Genomic DNA, 19,325 nt, shown 5'->3' on the forward strand with positions numbered 1-19,325 from the left:
AGGGAACTTGAAGGGCATTGCATGGATTAGAATATAGACTCAGCTGCAGAAACAAAAACTCAAAATATGAGTGGATTAAAAAGAAGATAGGGGCACCTGGGTTGCTCAATCAGTTAAGCATCTGCCTTCAGCTCAGGTCATGATTTCGTGGTCCTGGGATGAAGCCCTGCATCCAGCTCCCTGCTCAGCAGGGAATCTGCTTCTCCCTCTTGCTCTTCCTGTCCTTCCTGCTCAAGCTTAGAAAGAAAGAAAAGAAGGAAAGGAAAGGAAAGGAAAGGAAAGGAAAGGAAAGGAAAGGAAAGGAAAGGAAAGGAAAGGAAAGGAAAGGAAAGGAAAGGAAAGGAAAGGAAAGGAAAGAAGAGAAAGAAAATTTACCTCTCTCTCAGTCTCTCAGGGCATAGTAGTCAGTCAAGGACAGGGATAGGGACTCCATCCTGTCAGTACATCTTGTTGCTCTACTGTTCCTGTGGCTCTTATCTGCATAGTTCAAGATGACACTGCCATACCCACATTCCAGCCAGAAGGAAGAGGGGAAAGTGAAAAGGCAGGCTCATTCTTTTATGGAGAAAAACCCGGATAGTGTATACTTCAGTTTCCATTTACATTACATTAACTAGTGATAGTCATACAATTACACCTAGCTGCACAGAGCTAAGAGATGTTTTGTTACCTTGGCACTCAAATATTCTACTAATACTATGGAAAAAGGGAAAAACAAATATAGGGATCTGTAGTAGCCTCTACCACAAGTTAGATCATGTGCATTAGCCCCATAAAATGCTATGTATAAGGCAAGAAGAGAAGTTGATTTTGTTCCTGAACGTTAGGAGAGAATAGGAGAGGGGAGAGAAAGAAGATGCTATGACTCCTCCCTGAAACCTTTTTTTTTTTTTTTTTAAGATTTTATTTATTAATTCATGAGAGACACAGAGAGAGGCAAAGAAATAGGCAGAGGGAGAAGCAAGCTCCCTGCAGGGAACCTGATGCTGGACTCCAGCCCAGGACCCTGGGATCATGACCTGAGCCAAAGGCAGACACTCAACCACTAAGCCACCAAGGTGTCCCCTCCAGAAACCTTTAACTCCACAACAAAAGTTCTAAATACTTGGAATGAGAAACCCTGTGATGACTGGTAAAGAGATTCAATTTTTCAAGGTAAACATAGAGTGTACACCTGGATGCAAGAATTAGAAGAAGAGGGAGCCAAGTAAAACTCTGAGAACCTACAGAAGAATATGGAAAGCTCTGAACCAAAGTGGACTTTGGAAATGAAGCAATCTTACATTGATTTCATGAGATGGGAGATAGGATGCCCCAGCATGTGAGTACAACCACAGTTCCTTTTAAATTCCACAACTTTTAAATAAACAGGGGTTTTAAGAGCAAGATTAAGCATAGTTGAAAAAAAACACAGTCAAAAAGAAATCAATGTAGAATTCCTAATTGTTTTACTTATAGCAACTATAAAATTAGCAATTTGAGAGAGCTTTAGTTAGGCTTAACATAGTAGTGAGTTTTAGCTACTGGAAATAGATCAGAAGTATGAATCACTTTCTTAACTGAAAAGTAGACTAAATATAACCATCACAGATCTTAAGAATTTCACCTAATTTTTTTCTCAATCACATTTTGTATACTGACACTAACACATCAGTAAAGAAAACAGGATGAACTGGCCAGTTCCCTGCTGGGAGCCTGATGCGAGACTCTATCCCAGGACCCCAGGATCATGACCTGAGCCAAAGGCAGATGCTCAACCACTGAGCCACCTAGGTGCCCCAGTTTCTGTCTTTCTAAATGAACTCCATAATATTAGTGGAAATGACCCAGCAGATGGACAAACTGTGCGTTTCTGACAGACTGCAACGTGACTGATTACAAAATAATTCACTGCTGAAGAGGCCTCATCACCATCAAAGCTGTCATGGAGGAAGTTTATTTAGAACCAAATAAATACAAATCAAGAGTCATCAAGAAGACCTATGTGAGCACCTATGTGTCATTTTTCACAGAAAGTCATCTTTCAGATGTTAACCAGGTACACTACAAGAAGGCCTTCTTAAAAGAAATCCCTTGTTGAACAATATGGTCCTGTCTTTCGTAAGTAAGCTTTTAGGGGAATGTCATTGAAAAGACATGACCACCAATCAACCCCACCTGGAGGCTTCTCAACCCTGTTCCCATCCTTAGGATGTGGGGTTCTGCTTGCCTTTCAGCTCCCAGAAGCTGCCCCAAGAAGAGAGTCTTGAGGCATGGATGTGGTATTGAAAACACCTACACAGCATATGTACTTGAGCCCGGTTAGGCCCTCTTTCTAAACTTTTAAGATGAGGAGGGTGGGTGCAGGGATCCAATCATCTTGCTGCCACCCAAGACAGCCTCATATGTATATCCCCTTTGTTCACTAAAACTGCCACCTACCAACCTGGAGTAGTCTGAGTATTTCTTTAATCGCTCCTCTTCCTCCTCCTGCAGGGGCAGGTTTCAGATCACACCTGGGAAGCTCCTTAGAGAGCTTCAAACCAATAAAACTGTATGAGAACAGAAGTTGAAAGTGTCTCATTAACTGGAAATGTAGAATATGACTGTCTTATTTGAGCTTGTGGTGAGTATTTCAGTTTTCTGCCCAGATATTCAGGTTATCTCCATGTTACTGATTACTGACAAGCAGAATTTCAGATAATTTGGTAATACAACAAATATGGGACTATCTATCACACTCAGATACCATTCCTTTTCTGCCCACACCATGGCTTGCAAGTGTTTGTGTCAGTTATATTTAAAAAAATGTTAAAAGTAATATATAACAAATTTTTTCAGCTTCTAATATATAAAATTTTTAAAATCCTCATCTTTTTAATACCTTCATCTTGTGGGATCCCTGGGTGGCGCAGCGGTTTGGCGCCTGCCTTTGGCCCAGGGCGCGATCCTGGGGACCCGGGATCGAATCCCACATCAGGTTCCCGGTGCATGGAGCCTGCTTCTCCCTCTGCCTGTGTCTCTGCCTCTCTCTCTCTCTCTGTGACTATCATGAATAAATAAATAAAATCTTTAAAAAAAAAATACCTTCATCTTGTGTAAGAGGGCTCAGCAACTCTGCATTGTGCCTTATTGCCACTTCTATGTCCTATTAGCACTGTCTTATCTCTCCATCGCTATAAAGGACTCAGGTGGATTCATCACTTCCCACCTTTTGAGACCCAAAGGCATCGCTGTAGTCCTTGGAATGTGCTCTGCTGATTTGCTTCTCTCTTAAAAATGCTGATATTTTTCAGGTATATATTTCCTTTAATCTCCATTTTCTATGGTAGAATGTTGTAAATTAAGGATTCCGGTTCTGGGATCCCTGGGTGGCTCAGCGGTTTAGCGCCTGCCTTTGGCCCAGGGCGTGATCCTGGAGACCTGGGATTGAGTCCCACATCGGCCTCCCTGCATGGAGCCTGCTTCTCCCTCTGTCTGTGTCTCTCCCTCTCTCTCTCTCTGTATCTCTCATGAATAAATAAATAAAAATCTTAAAAAAAAAAAAAAGAATTCCAGTTCTGGGTATGAATTCCATAGCTCTCAAATTCCAAAATCTATCATTCATAGATAGAGAATTACAACAGGAATACATACTTTGTGCAAACTTTTATTAATTATCTAAAATCAGGTAGCACTTAACATAGATACCACATATCAAGTATTTTTTAGTAAAATAATAATTTTGAGCTACTAATGGGTTGCTGTCTTTCCTGAACTTTCTCATACCTGTCATCCTTCATGAAGGCAACTTTGATAGTTTTCTCTATGCTGCCTCAGAGGAGGAACAAACATACACACTAGAACTAAAGAAGTAAGTTAAACTTCTGAATGAACCTTTATAAATTTATATGAGACAATATTGAAACCCAGAGTCTTATCTTTAAGAGCCAGGAGAGGTATGGAGGAAAAAACAAAAACAAAAACAAAAACAAAACATTGAGGGATTCTAAAAACTTTCATTTAAAAATGAATAGAAGAGCCTAAACTACCAGATCAGAGTTTATATCATGAACCAGAGCATGGGAAGAGTGTTGATGATACAAGTATTTGCCAAAAGAAATGAAAATTTTGACAAGAGAACAAGCAGGAGTAGGTGAGAAGGGACTCCATATGCTATTGCCTTCTTGGAGACAAAATCCTAGGCCAGAGGGAGAGAAAGGAATAGAAACCCCAGATAAATTTGTGGGGACCCCACAAAAGAATAAAGTAGCTTTTGGCATTCTAGGGTTTAGTCCAAAAGGCTCCATGTTCTGGTTAGCTAGTACTGAAAAGAGAATTACTCCAAAACACAGTGGCTTAAAACAACAATAATCATTTTATTATTGCTTATAGCTTCTACGGATGAGGATTTGGGGAAAGGCTAGGATAAACAATCCCAGCTTGCAGATCTCTCATGCCTTTGCAGTCAGATAATGGCTAGAGCTACAACAATGGACGGAAGGTATCTGCAAATCCCTTCAAAAAGTAGAGCCTGATCCTACCTTATTGATTGTGGGCTGGACTTAGTGACTCACTTCCAATGAATAGAATAAAATAGAAGTGACAATGTGTAACTCCTGAAGCTAGGTCATAAAAAGAATTGAAGCTTCCTCCTTGCTATACTAGATCTCTTGCTCTCAGGGAGGCCAGTTGCCATGTGATTGAGGACAATTGAGCAGCCCCCGTGGAAAGGCTCACATGGTAGGAATTGAGGCCTCCAGCCAATAGCCAAGGATGAAGCCTCTTGCCAGCCATGTGAATAAACCATCTTGGACTAGATGAATGAAGCCCCAGCTGACATCTTGCTTGACTGCAACCTCATGAGAACTGATTTCCAGCTAAGCCACTCCTGAATGCCTGACCCACAGAAACGAAGAGGTAATAAAAGCTTGCTGTTTTAAGCCACTATGTTTTGGGTAATTTGTTATGCAACAATAGATACCTAATTTGAAGAGGAGTTTGGAGCAGCAAGGGGCTCTCTAGTCATACTTCTCTTTTTACATGGTGCCTCTTCATGTGGTTTTTCTGAATGGGCTAGTTTGGGTTTCCTCACAGTATGGCAGCTGGACTGCTTATATGGTAGCTGCTTACATGATGGCTGATAGGCTTTTGATGATCTATCCTCAGAAGTCACATAGCACCACTTTCTGCATACCCTATTGGTTAAAATAGCCACAGAAGCTGTGCCATTTCAGGGGAAGGAGTCCCTTCTCTTAATGGGAGGAGGGTCAAAGATGTATTGCATGAAGAACACATTGGATGAGAAATAATGATATAGTTGTCTTTGAAAAATACAATCTTCCACATTTAAGCCAAGTGCAACATCCAACAGGGCATTTGAATAGGAGATTGTCAGAATTACAAATGTAGGAGTCATCAGTATTTAGAGAGCAATTGAAGCCCCTGGAGTGGATGAAATCACTTAGGAAGAAAGAATAGAAAGAGAAGGAGATGTAGACCCAGGAGTTCATCACAAAGAACTCTAAAACTTAAAAGCCAGGCCAGCCAAGATGTTTAGAGAGACAGAAGGAACTCCAGAGTGATTTAAAACTGCCAGCTATTGCATGCTGCCTAAAACCATTAAAGATGAAATATAAAACTTAAACCTTCCTAAACAAATAAACAAACACCTTGTCTAGAAGAAGAAAAAAAATATATGCATAGCAGATTTATGCCTACAGCATAAGGAGTGTCTATAAGTTTCTAATTCTCTGTTGTTGTTGTTCTTGCCACTCAAGGAAATCTGAATTTATTGTGGCCAATAGTATTGTCATTGCTTCAAGCATAACCTCCCTACATCATGCTAGGCTAAAATATTAGGCATCTAGTGTTGATACACTAAAAAAATGGTGTTCTTCATGCCTGAGAAAAAAGAAAAACAACAGAGTATAGGATTTCAATATCAAGAAAAAAAAAGAGTATTCAAAGAAAGAAGAGGTAATCATTTCAGGAGAAAAGGCTGCTGAAAAATTAAGTTAAGTGATAATAGAATATTATTCACTGGATTTAACAACATGGAGGCCATTAATGATCATCAATCAGTGGCATGTTGGGAGGCAGAAACCAGACTATAGTGGTTAAAAACATAGAAGAAAAAATAAGCATAGTCCTGGCAGGGAGACAAATCAAAATCACAAAAAAAGAGATTAGCCTTGTGAATAAGAAAACCAATATCTCTAGGATTGTAGAGAAGGAGGTTAGATGAACACAGATGACTATATAAGTGGGACCAGTCCATTGAGGAAATTCATACTATAAAGGACCTATATAGGTCATTTGTTGAGAGAGAAGAAGAAAAAATGGCTATCAGAGCCTGAGGAGCTTTCCGAAGGCTCATTACTGAAGAAATGGCAGACATATTCCTTGCAAAACTATAGTGTATGATCTATGTCTTTAAAATTTTCATTAGGACTGAGCTTTACCTTTTATTTGTTTAAAAAACAATAAAAAGAAGTGAAATCAACCATTTTGCTTTCCATTTAGTGTTTTTTTAAATAAAACATCTAATAATATTATATATTACTACCAAGTCAATATGGGAATGGTAGGAAAACCCTGGTCATTTGTTGCATCTTACTAGCAGTTATAAGCCAGCTCTCTTAGGGAAATCTAATTTTTAAATTCTTCATCCAATCTATTACTTTCTCAAAATGTAGTTGCAGTGAAGAGAGAGGTAGGAAAGGCCTAAAAGCAAAGGCTTCAGATTCATTTTTGGTTTTAGCCATTGCAAGAGACAGATTGCTTATAGAGTACTATATTTACTGTGACCTTTTCAAATAACATAGTTATTTATAACATTATGTATGAGATATTGTTCTATCATATATTTTTCCTGCAATTGGTTTACAATGGTAAAGCAGCATGGATTCCTTCTCAGAGGAGATTCTTGTGAAAATTTATTACAGGCTCAAGATCAAGAGTGTTCTCAATAATGATTTCATAGCAGATGGCTCTTTGGCAAAGGAAAAGAAAGAAAAGACTGCAGCGTCATGTGAAAATGGGCTCCTGTTCAACAAAAATAGAGCTTATCCAATTATAATGGAAATAGAGAAAGGAGTTTCACCTTCAAAGAATGGCTTTAACAGCCTTATGTCCTACTACACCAGACTGAACTAACACAGACCAAAGTTCAACATAAATGTAAATTTCTAGTAAGAAACATAAACAAAAGAAAAAGACATTAGTGATACTGTGACTATAGGAGCCACATATCTTCCTTATGCTAGGTTTGCTGGTATCAGTATAATACTGCTGCAATGGCTACAATTCTAAAACAGGATTATATGTAATAATATTGTTCTCCAGTCTGAACAGATGGCCCACAGAAGCTCTGCTTTCCTAATCCTGTTATTCCCAATCTCATTAAATTAAAAATTATATATTCCATGTTTTTACTGGATCTGCTCATTTAAGATGCAGTCATTATAACAAAGGTATTATGCTCTGGAATTTAATTTGATACGGTTATATTTAATACACTGTAGATGTTCTTAAATTGGGCAGGTATTTTAAAAGACTAGGTTGATATTTCAGGTAATTGTTTTTGGAGGAATTGCTTCTTTGATAAACAGTGTATTTTGTTGTGTTTGGGTTTTAAGTCTAACAATTTCAGGCCAAGACCTTTAGCTTGCATTTGCTTATATGCATCTGTTGTATCCAGTGAACCTTAGTAGAAGGAGATTCCTCAGATAAGTGGCCATATCACTTTCTCCAGTGCATTAAGCACTTTGTCCAGAAACATTAAAACTGGCCTGTTTCCAAGAAGTTTCAGAGAAACAAAAACTTAAAACAATGGAAATTATAATATCCCTTTCCATATCTATCAGCAATAGACTGACATTTTGGTTTTTGGGTTTTTTTTTTTTTTCAAAGATTTTATTTATTTATTACTGAAAGACAGACAGAGAGAGAGAGAGAGAGAGAGAGACGCAGAGACACAGGCAGAGGGAGAAGCAGGCTCCATGCAGGGAGCCTGACTTGGGACTCCATCCCAGGTCTCCAGGATCAGGCCCTGGGCTGAAGGCAGCACTAAACCACTGAGCCACCCGGGGCTGCCCTAGACTGACATTTTGAAAGGCAGTTTAAAAGATATCTAAAAACAGACTACTTGTTATTTTTATTTGGAGATAAATCATTTTCCAGTCTAAGTCTTAATAAATAAATTTTTTATATCCCAATCTTATTCACTGAAGTAGAATTGTTATTCTAATAAATCCTACTCAATAGTCAAATAACACAATTCTCTCCTGTTTTTCATTTTTTGTTCTTATGATGGGCAAGCCAAATAATATCTGACATTTTGGAGAACCTGCCACTTGCCAGATATTGTTCAAAGTGCTTCGACTAGAACAAATACTTGTTAAAGTGTCTATACTACCCAAAGCAATCTACAGATTAAATGAAACCCCTATCAAAATACCAATAGCATGTTTCACACATTTAGAATAAACAATCCCAATATTTGTATGGAACCACGAAAGACCTCAAATAGCCAAAACAATCTTGAAAAAGAAAAACAAAACTGGAAGTATCACAATCCCAGTCTTCAAGTTATATTACAAAACTATAGTAGCCAAAACAGCTTGGTATGGGCATAAAAACGGACACATGAATCAATAGAACAATAGAAAACCCAGAAATAAGCCCACAATTATAGGTCAAGTATCAACATAGGAGGAATGAATATCCAATGGAAAAAAGACAGTTACTTCAACAAACGGTACTGGGAAAACAGGACAGCCACATGCAAAAGAATGAAACTGAGCCACTTTCTTTCACCATACACAAAAATAAACTCAAAGGGGATGAATGACTTAACTGTGAGACCTGAAACAACAAAAATCCTAGAAGAGAGCACAGGAGTAATGTCTCAGACATCGGCCATAGCAACATTTTTCTAGTTATGATTCCTCAGGCAAGGGAAATAAAAGCAAAAACAAACTATTGGGATTACATCAAAATAAAAATTTCTGCACAGTGAATGAAACAATCAACAAAACTAAAAAGGAAACTTACTGAATGGGAGAAGATATTTGCACATGACATATTCAATAAAGGATTAGTGTCCAAAATATATAAAGAACTGATACGGGGATCCCTGGGTGGCGCAGTGGTTTGGCGCCTGCCTTTGGCCCAGGGTGTGATCCTGGAGACCCAGGATCGAATCCCATGTCGGGCTCCCGGTGCATGGAGCCTGCTTCTCCCTCTGCCTATGTCTCTGCCTCTCTCTCTGTGTGTGTGACTATCATAAATAAGTTTAAAAAAAATAAAAAAAATAAACCAAGGGAAAACCAAATCATTAAAATAAAAAAAAAAACTGATACAACTCAACATCCAAAAAACAAATAATCTAATTAAAAATGGGCAGAAGACATGAACAGACATTTCTCCAAAGAAGACACACAGATGGCCAACAGATACACAAAAAGATATTATCACTTCCCATCAGGGAAATGTAAATCAAAATGACAAGAAGATATCACTTCACACCTGTCAGAATGGCTAAAATCAACAACACAAGAAACAGCAAGTGTTGGGGGAGGAAAAGGAACCATGGTACACTCTTGGTGGGAATGCAAACTGGTGAAGCCACTGTGGGAAACATTATGGAATTTCTTCAAAAAATTTGAAATTGGGGAACATGGGTGACTCAATGGTTGAGCATCTGCCTTTGGCTCAGGTTGAGCTTGCCTGGGATCAAGTCCTGCATCAGGTTCCTCGCAGGGAGCCTGCTTCTCCCTCTGCCTATGTCTCTGCCTCTCTCTGTGTGAACATGAACAAATAAATAAAATCTTTTAAAAAAATTAAAAGTAGAACTACCCTATGATCTAACAATCTCACTATTGTGTATTTACCCAACAAATACAAAGAAACCAATTCAAAGTGATACATACACCCCTATGTTTATTGCAGCATTATTTACAATAGCCAAATTATAGAAGCAGCCCAAGTGCCCATCAATAGATGAATGGATAAAGATGTGGAATATATATATATTTATATATATAATGGAATATTATTCAGCCATAAGAGAGAACAAAATCTTGCTATTTGCAACAACACCTTTGGAGCTAGAATGTATAATGCTAAGTGAAATGAGTCAATCAGAGAAAGACAAATACCATTTCATTTTACTCATGTGTGGAATTTAGGAAACAAAACAAGTGAGCAAAGGAAAAGAAAAGAGAGAGAGAGAGAGAAAAAAAAACCCAAGAAACAGATTCTTAACTATAGAGAACACATGGTGACCAGAGGGGACATGGTGGGGGAATGGGTGAAAGAGTTGAAGGGGATTAAGAGTACACTTACGAGCTGAGTAATGTATAGAATGGTTGAATCACTATATTGTATTCCTGAAACAAATATAACATTGTATGTTAACTATACTGGAGTTAAAAAAAAACTTAACAATAATATTAAATAAAGAGATGTAATTTAAAAGAAAAAGTACTTTGATGAAGACTAATGAGCATTGATCCACCTTTCCTAATATTTGCCATTCAGATTAATCAGATGATACCAGGTGATTTGATTCATATTCTGTCTTAATCCCTCATTAAATTGTTAATAATGAGCAAGTTTTATGGGCAGTTGCAACAAATCAATAAATTGGTACTTTAACCAAAAATTTTTTACAAAGACACATTGAAAAAAACTACTAAAAATGTAAGCTCCTCCTTTAGAATATACATTCTCTGAGGACAGGGACATTATCTCTCTTGATCTCTACCATATTCCCTCTCCCTGAAATAGTGCTTAGCACAGAGCAGGTGCTCAGGAAGGCCTGCAGAATGAAACCAATGAATAAGTGTATCACAGATGCTCAAACTCTTGAAATCTATAGAGGTTACATGAGTTCCTTATTTATTTTTCTGTCACTCACTGAGTATTCTGTGCAAGGGAATTAGATGTACATTGAATAAAAGAGGAGGGGATAAATCAATGACAAGTCTTTAATGCTAGAAGATGCTGCACATTTGGATTTCAAAGCACATCCCTTTGGTTTTCTTATTGTTGAGGCCTGTCATTGGTCTACCATAGTGTAACACTAATAAATTCAAGCCACAAATTCTACTGTTGAAGCTACTACTCTGGAAAGAAAAAAAAATCCTGCTGAACAACAGGGACATCTGCTGGTTAAAATATAATGCTTCTACCCTTCAAATATTGCATCTAGATGGATAAGGAGATTTGGGAAATAAAGTAACACCAAAACTTCTGTTAGACAAATGCTTACTTTCAGAGCATTCTAATAAAATGATCTCCTCGCACTACAGCAATAATAAAAGGTAGCATTTGCTTCATTCTAGAGTCACACAAATAGTGACACCATCTGAACAACTGAGCTCTCCGTAGTCAGTAACTATTGCCCTAAAGTAATTGCCCCAGTAACTATTGTCTATTCTAAAGAAGAGAAATGGCTATCTTCCTGCTCTTCTGGCTTAACATACTTAATTATCTTTGATCTCAACATTTAAGTCTATCAAGTTAAAGTATTGTGCCATACACTTGCAAACTGAAGCTATGAGTCAGAGGTGGCAGACAGTCCAACTACCTCTGAGCATGAGCTGACTCCCATCTTAGAGGAAGGGACTTAAAATGAATTAACGTTGCAAGAGAGACTGAGCCTACCCCTAACTAACACTGTGCTCTTTCCTTTTTACAAACATCATATAGTTCAGTTGCTTCCTACAAATACACTCTTTCCTACATTAACTGGACAAATGTTCTCCCATCCTTTACCTCCTACTATGGTGATTTCTTCTCATCTTTCCAGTCTCTGTTCAAATGTCTTCTCAGAATACCCTACTCTAACCATCACTTTAAGGGCATTCACTTTGTGTCCTCCTTAGAACTTACAAAAATTGGCAATTTTTTATTGACTTATTGGTGTATTATCCCTCTCTCTCCTATTACAGACTGTAAAGGAACAGGTCTTGGAATCTGGGTCCAGACATTCTCCCAATTCTAAAATTGGTAAAGTAAATTAGCTGGTTTATTTTGCACAAAAAAATTTCAAGAACAGAATGAAAACTTTTATCCTTGCTTGCTAGGAGTATCCAGTTTTAGTTCTCCATTTTCTTAACTGAAAGAGAAACCAAATTTTGCTAATGTTCCATTAATAAGTCTCAGTAAAGAACTATTGCAAAAGAAAAAGTGAGGAGGGTATAAAAAGGTGGTGACTAGATTGAGAGATTAAAAGAAGTGTGGAGATGATATACTGACACAAAATGGGGGGGGAGGCAGGAAAAAAGGAGAGTTATATAAGCTCCAGAGAAAAGTGTAGAGGAGAAATGTGAGACAAAAGTGAACCTGGAAGAGCCTGATGTGTGTGCCTAATTAGGGACAGTTTGTTCATTACCCTATTACTGTAGGAATCCTCATCATATTTCCGGAATTTCTTGAAAGCCTTCCAGTGTAAACCATGAACTGTATTAACAGGACTCAGAAACTGTGTGCAAAGAAAATGGACTACTCAGTAATTGTATTTTTCAAGTACTTTGAACAAAAGCCCTTGCAAACTTCTCTTTCATACCATCCAGGACACAAGATGATCATCATACACCACACCTTGCCTCTCAGTATTTGAAATACTTTTGTATTAATATATCACCCTTGCATAAAAGAAAGGTAATTCCATTAGTATTCTATCATTGAAGATCTTCAAGAAAGTGTTATAAAAAAATCTAGAGTACAAGAGAGTTAATCATAACTAGCAAGTGCAGCAAATACTGTAACTGTGCTGTAAATACTTTTATAATATAACTTCTATTCGGGATAGAAATATTTCTCATGATTTTTCTACAAAATATTTAATTCCTAATTAGGTAAATCTTAGGATAATAATAAAAAGCCTCCTGCATTTCCTAGGTATACAGTGATGAAGTACTAAGGGAGAAATAACTTAGATGTACAACTATAGAAAGTTGCCCTAGACTTTGAATTATCTTATGGATAGTCCTTACAATGATTATGCAAGTTAAAGATATAATGGTGTTTCTATAATTAATTTTATTATTTTTTCTTATTACTAAAAAAAAAAAATTTAAGTACACCCGTTTCTCCCACCCTCCACCCATCACCTCTGGAAGCTATCAATTTGTTATCTGTACATATGAGTTTGGGGTTTGTCTTTTGTGGGGGGAAGGTGTATTTGTTTTTAAGTTTTCACATTAATTATATGGCATTTGTCTTTCTCTTATTTCACTCAACATGATCAACCCTTAGGTCCATTCATGTTGTCACAAATTTCAAGATTTCATTTTTTTATTGTGAAGTTTTATATATTTATATTGATGGATACTTACATTGTTCCCATAGCTCGGCTATTATAAATAATGCTGCGTTAAATATGGGGTGCATGTATCTTTTTGAGTTAGGGCTTTCATTTTCTTCCACTAAATACTCAGAAGTGGAATTGCAGGATTATATGGCTATTCTATTTTTTGAAGGAATTTTATTGAGGAATATCCATACTGTTTTCCATAGTGGTTGCACCAATTTACATTCCCACCAACAGCATGACGGTTCCCTTTTCTCAACATTCTCATCAATGCTTATTTATTTTTGATAATATCCATTCTAACAGGTGTGAAGTGATATCTCTTTGTGGTTTTGATTTGCATTTCCTTGATTAGTGATGTTGATCATCTGTGTTTGCCTTGGAAAATGTCTATTCAAATCATCTGCCCATTTTTAAATCAGATTGGTTTTTTTGCTATTTTCCTTTTAAAGATTTTATTTATGAGAGAGAGAGAGAGAGAGAGAGAGAGAGAGAGAGAGAGAGAAGCAGGCTCCATGCAGGGAGCCCGACATAGGACTCGATCCCGAGCCTCCAGGATCACACCCAGGGCTGAAGGTGGCGCTAAACCTCTAAGACAGCAGGGCTGTCCGTTTTTTTTGTTTTTTTTTTTGTTTTTTGTTTTTTTTTTTTTCTGTTTGTTTGCTTGTTTGTTTGTTTCCGTTGAATTGTATGAGTTCTTTACATATTTTGGTTATTACTCCCTTATCAGGTATATGACTTGCAAATATGTTCTCCCAGTCAGCAGGTTGCCTCTTCATTTTGTTCATGGTTTCCTTTGCTGTACAGAAGCTTTTTAGTTTGAGGTAGACCAGTTTATTTTTGCTTCTGTTGTGTTTGCTTTTGGTGTCAGGTTCAAAAAATCACCACCAACACCTCTGTCAGGGAGACTACTGCTTATGTTTTCTTGCAGGAGTTTTATGGTTTCAAGTCTTATGCCCAAGTATTTAATGTAATTTAGGTAATTTTTATATATGATGTAAGATAGTGGGCATTTCATTCTTTTGTATGTGGCTGCCCAGTTTTCCCAGTACCACTTATTGAGGAGCCCATCCTTTCATCATTACGTATATTCTTGGCTCCTTTGTCATAAATTAATTGACCACATATGTACAGGTTTACTTCTGGGCTGTTTGTTCTCTTGAGCTATGTGTCTGTTTTTAATGCCAGTACCATACTGTTTTAATATAGCTTTGTAATACAATTTGAAATCAAAGAACATGATGTCTCCAGCTTCGTTCCTCTTTCTCAAGAATGCTTTGGATATGTGAGGTCTTTTGTGATTCCACACAAATTTTAGAATTATTTTATTTCAGTGAAAAATGCCATCAGAATTTTTAAGGAATTTCGTCGAATCTGTATATTGCTTTCAGTAGTGTGGACACTAATAATATTAATCCTTCCAACTCATAAGCATAGAATATTTTTCCATTTATTTGTCTTTTCCTTCATTAATGCTTCATAGTTACCAACACGCAGGTCCTTCACCTGCTTGGTTAAATGTATTTTTTACATATCTTATTCTTTTTTAATACAGTTGTAAATGGTATTGTTTTCTTAATTTCTCTTTCTGATACTTTGTTATTGGTGTATAGAGATGCAACCAGTTTTTATGTATTGATTTGTATTCTGCGATTTTACTGAATTGATTTATTTTTTTTAAGATTTTATTTATTTGTTCATAGAGACAGAGAGAGAGAAAGAGAGAAGCAGGCTCCATGCAGGGAGCCCGACGTGGGACTCGATCCCGGGTCTCCAGGATCACACCCCGGGGCTGCAGGCGGCGCTAAACCGCTGCGCCACCGGGGCTGCCCACTGAATTAATTTATTAATTCTAAAAGTTTTTTGACAGTCTTTAGGATTTTATATATATAATACCATGTTATCTGCAGATAGTTTTACTTCTTCCTTTCCAATCTGGATGCCTTTTACTTCCTATTCTTGCCTAATTGCTGTGGCTAGGGCTTCAAATACTAGGTTGAAAAAAAGTGGGAAGAGTGGGTATTTCAGTCTTATTCTTTTTTTTTTAAAGATTTTATTTATTTATTCATGAGAGACAGAGACAGAGAGCGAGAGAGAGACAGAGACACAGGCAGAGGGAGAAGCAGGCTCATGCAACGGGAGCCCGAGGTGGGACTCGATCCCAGGTCTCCAGGATCAGGCCCTGGGTGGAAGGCAGCGCTAAACCGCTGAGCCACCTGGGCTGCCCTCAGTCTTATTCTTGATCTCAGAGAAAAAGCTTTTGGCTTTTCACCGTTATGGTTAGCTATAGGCTTGTCACATATGGTCTTTACTATGTTGAAGTACATTCCTTCTATATTCACTTGTTTTTATCATAAATGATGAATTTGCTTTTAGAATTATATATTAAATATTAAAATACATTTGTCTTCCCCAAGTAAATACCAACTGACTTTTGAAAAGGTGGTTATGAAAGAAACTCATCCAGAAAGGGAGAATTATAAGGATGGGCTTGATTTTTTTCAGGGAATTAACAGCAGAGTGCAGCAGAGTGCAGGCTGCAAAATTTTGCAGGGGATAACAGACAGCCAGACTATAATTTAGATGCTACACTGTTATGCCTTGGTGAAAAAGAATCCTATACACTTGTGCTTCATGAGAAATGTGGCTAATTAGGGACTACTTCCTCATAAATGTTAATGTTAACAATTTTACATATGTAATTATTTCATTAGAACTACTCTGAGAGTAATTGCTTTTCTAGTTTACTTTTAAGTGCTTATTACTACACATTAGGCTCTGTGCAAAGCATGTCTACAGTATTTTGGGAGGTAGATTAGATTATTCCCATAATTTGAAGGCAAATGAAGTTGAGCAGTGAATTACTATACCCACTACTAAGCAATAAAGCCAAGATGCATACTCATGTACCCATTTAAAAATTGAGTGATATATGTAATACCCAAATAGGATATAGAGTATCACATACTGGTAATAAAGTTGATGTGATAAAATGCTGCTTAGCATTTATTTATTTTGAAAATTGGTCAAACATGTCCATCTTCCAGTTGAGTAAAGACTGGAAACTGGTTGAAATAACTTGTTTTCATTATAAAAAAGACTGTTGCCAATGTGTACTTTGTGAAATGCAAAAGAGTAATAGTTCAGAGCATAGGCTCAGGGGCTGAGGCTTCAATTCTGACTCTATCACTTCTTTGCTGTGTGCGCTTGGACATCTTTTCATTTTTTGGTTGTCTAAAATAGGAATCTTTTGTAATAACTATAGTGATGCATCTGGCATTTGTGAACATTAAATGAGTTTCATACATGTAAAGCATTTGACACATAAGCACTCAAAAACTGCTGGCTCATATTGTCCAAATCCAGAGGCTTATTTCACCCTTTCATTCTTTTTCAAGCAGACTTTTTTTGAGGAGTAGTTTAAGGTGCACAGCAAAATTGAGAGAAAGATACAGACTTCCCATATACTATTTGCTCTATACATGCGTAGTCTCCTCCATTATTGTCACCCAGAGTGGTACATTTGTTACAAATGATAAACCAACAACGACACATCATTATCATCCAAAGACCACAGTTCACATTAGGGTTCATTATTGGTGCTGTACATTTTGTGGGGTTTGATAAATGTAGAAGCACTTGTATATTATCTACCATGTTAGTATCAGAGAATTATTTCACTGCCTTAAAGATCCTCTGCTCCATCTATTCCTCTCTCCAACCCCAAGCCTTGGCAACTACTGATCTTTTTTTTTACTGTCTTCAGTTTTGCCCTTTCCAGAATGTCCTATAGTTTGAATCATACAGTATGTAACTTTCTCAGACTTATTTTACTTAGTTATATGCATTTAAGCTTCCTTCATGTCGTCCACAGCTCATTTCTTCTCAGCATTAGATAATAATGTATTGTACAGATGTACCACAATTTATCCTTTCACCTACTGAAGTACATCTTGGTGTCTTACAAGTTTGAGGCTTTTATGTGGATGTAACTTTTCAACTCATTGCATAAATATCAAGGAGCAACTGTTGGATCGTACAGTAAAATTGTTTAGTTCTGTAAGAAACTGCCAAACTGCCTCTCAAAAGGACTATAACTTTTTGCATTCCTACTAGCAATTAATGAGAGTTCCTGTCCCACATCATCACAAGAATTTGGTGTTATCTGTGGTTTTTATTTTAGTCATGCTAATAGGCATATAATAGTATGTCATTTTGTGAAACCCAACGTTTATGACTGAGAAATTCTTTTACCCCAAAGAATAGCATGGTAATGTGGACTACTGCTGAAAACTATGTACATTTGACGTAAAATGTAAATATTTATGTTTCTAAACCCATTTCAGTATGTTTTTTACCACCACCCCACAGTTTCCTTGATGAATTACTGTCCCTTCCACAAAGTCAACAATACTTTGTAGTCAAAGGAAACAACTGCGTAGAAAAACCAAAACAAGCTAAGATAACTGGGGGGAGGGGGGGCGGTGATTATTAAGCATTATTAACCTCATTAGTTACTTAAGACCAATTAAGGAGTACATATTTACGTTCTCCATAGCCTTTATTTGACCTTTACGACTGAGGCTGAGTAAAATGAGATTGGAATCATAGAGTTGTAACAGACTCGCACCACTCCACCACAAGATTTTCAGGGCCTTGAAACAGAGGCACATAGGTGGCTCAGTGGTTGAGCATCACCCTTGGGTTGAGCATCACCCGGATCCCAGGATCGAGTCCCGCATCCGGCTCCCCGCAGGGAGCCTGCCTCTCCCTCTGCCTATGTCTCTCATGAACAAGTAGAATCTTAAACAAACAAACAAACAACCCAAGCCTCTGCCAGGGTCTCACGGAGCTTCTGAAAGACTGGCCTAGGGGATGGTCCCAAATATTGGTCCTTTCTAAAAGTCTCGGCCGTAACTGCGGAGCGGCCGGCCTAGAGAAGCAGAGCTCTGAGGCGGACAGCGCACTAGAGTGGCAGCTGCCTAACCCGCAGAGGGTGTTTGGCCGGAGCCGCATCCCACGCTCAAAGAGGTTCACACGTCCCTTCAAGCGCCCACCGGAGTGCAGCCTGGGCGTGAAGGGCCAGACACAGTGCCCGGCTTTCTTTCCCATCTAGACACGGCTCGCGTTCCTGCCACACCCGGCTGGCTCTGGAGCCCGGGAATTTACGAAACTCTGCCAGGGGGTCCAAATGCTCCAGGAGCCAGAGAGGCAGACCACAGTTACACCCAACAACGGTGGGCCTCCTCCTTCAAACATCAGCAGAGCCAGTGTCGGCACCGGGATCTCACAACGAGAGAGAAGAGCGGACCACAGGCGACTGACTGCCAGAGAAGGGCACCGACGCGCCAATACCCCGGGACTTTTTTTCCGCGCGCCGACTTGGCCGGAAGTGACGCGAGCAACCGACGCGCAGAGCGGTCCCCAGGGAGAGGAGAGAGGGAGGGGGAGCGTGCGGGGGCTGGGGGCGGGGCGCGGCCGTAGCTCCGTTTCCGGTGGCTCGTCGCGCTCGCTCACTCCAGCTGCAGCCACTCTTGCCCGTGGCTGCTTCCTCCATCCTGGTATTTTTTGGAGCCTCCATCCTGGTTCTTCCAAAGTGCCCGGACCCAAAACAGGAAGTAAGTGCGATGGAACCTTCAGGTCCCAACCGCCGCCAGGGCCGCTCCGCCCAGTGGAGCCTGTCCGGCCCCCTTGCTGCCAGCTTGCTCCCGCCGATCGGCGCAGGCTGTGGGCGCCCGGGCACCGCGGGCGGGGTCGGAGCTGGGCCTTCCTGACGCGGAGGCTGCCGTCCCCGCACGCTCAGGCCAGGGCCTCCCTCTCGGGGCCCGGCCCGCGGCGGTGACTCTGGCTACAGAGTGCGGGAGCGAGCGGCCGCCGAGGCGCAGCAGCGATCCGGCGGGGGCGGAAAATGGCGGCGGCTTCGAGGAGCTAAATGGCGCCGGGACCCCTGGGGGTGGGGTGGGCCGGGAGCTTCGGTAGAGAATTGGGCCTGAGAATGCGGAGAGTGAGGAGCCTTACTTGCTCTCTCGTGGTGTTCCTTTTT

The 19,325-nt window shown here is 39.2% G+C and overlaps 1 protein-coding gene and 1 long non-coding RNA gene across 10 annotated transcripts in view; one reads left to right on the forward strand and one right to left on the reverse strand.

Moving 5' to 3' along the window:
• The window catches only part of LOC112675001 (uncharacterized), a 91,683-nt gene that overhangs the window by 52,563 nt on the left and 19,795 nt on the right, over window positions 1–19,325 (reverse strand). The gene's annotated exons all lie outside the window — the stretch shown is intronic.
• DMTF1 (cyclin D binding myb like transcription factor 1) overlaps window positions 18,741–19,325 on the forward strand; it is a 44,068-nt gene continuing 43,483 nt past the window's right edge. For 2 of the 6 annotated variants that reach the window (XM_025471508.3, XM_035698449.2), the window contains exon 1: window positions 18,743–18,900. The gene's annotated coding sequence lies outside the window, so the exon portion shown is untranslated. Of the gene's footprint in view, window positions 18,901–19,007; window positions 19,287–19,325 lie in introns of those variants that run through there. The other 4 variants (XM_025471504.3, XM_025471503.3, XM_025471506.3 and 1 more) reach the window with 4 other exon arrangements.

This window comes from Canis lupus, chromosome 14, assembly GCF_003254725.2.
Source record: "Canis lupus dingo isolate Sandy chromosome 14, ASM325472v2, whole genome shotgun sequence".
In the NCBI taxonomy this organism is placed as follows: domain Eukaryota; kingdom Metazoa; phylum Chordata; class Mammalia; order Carnivora; family Canidae; genus Canis; species Canis lupus.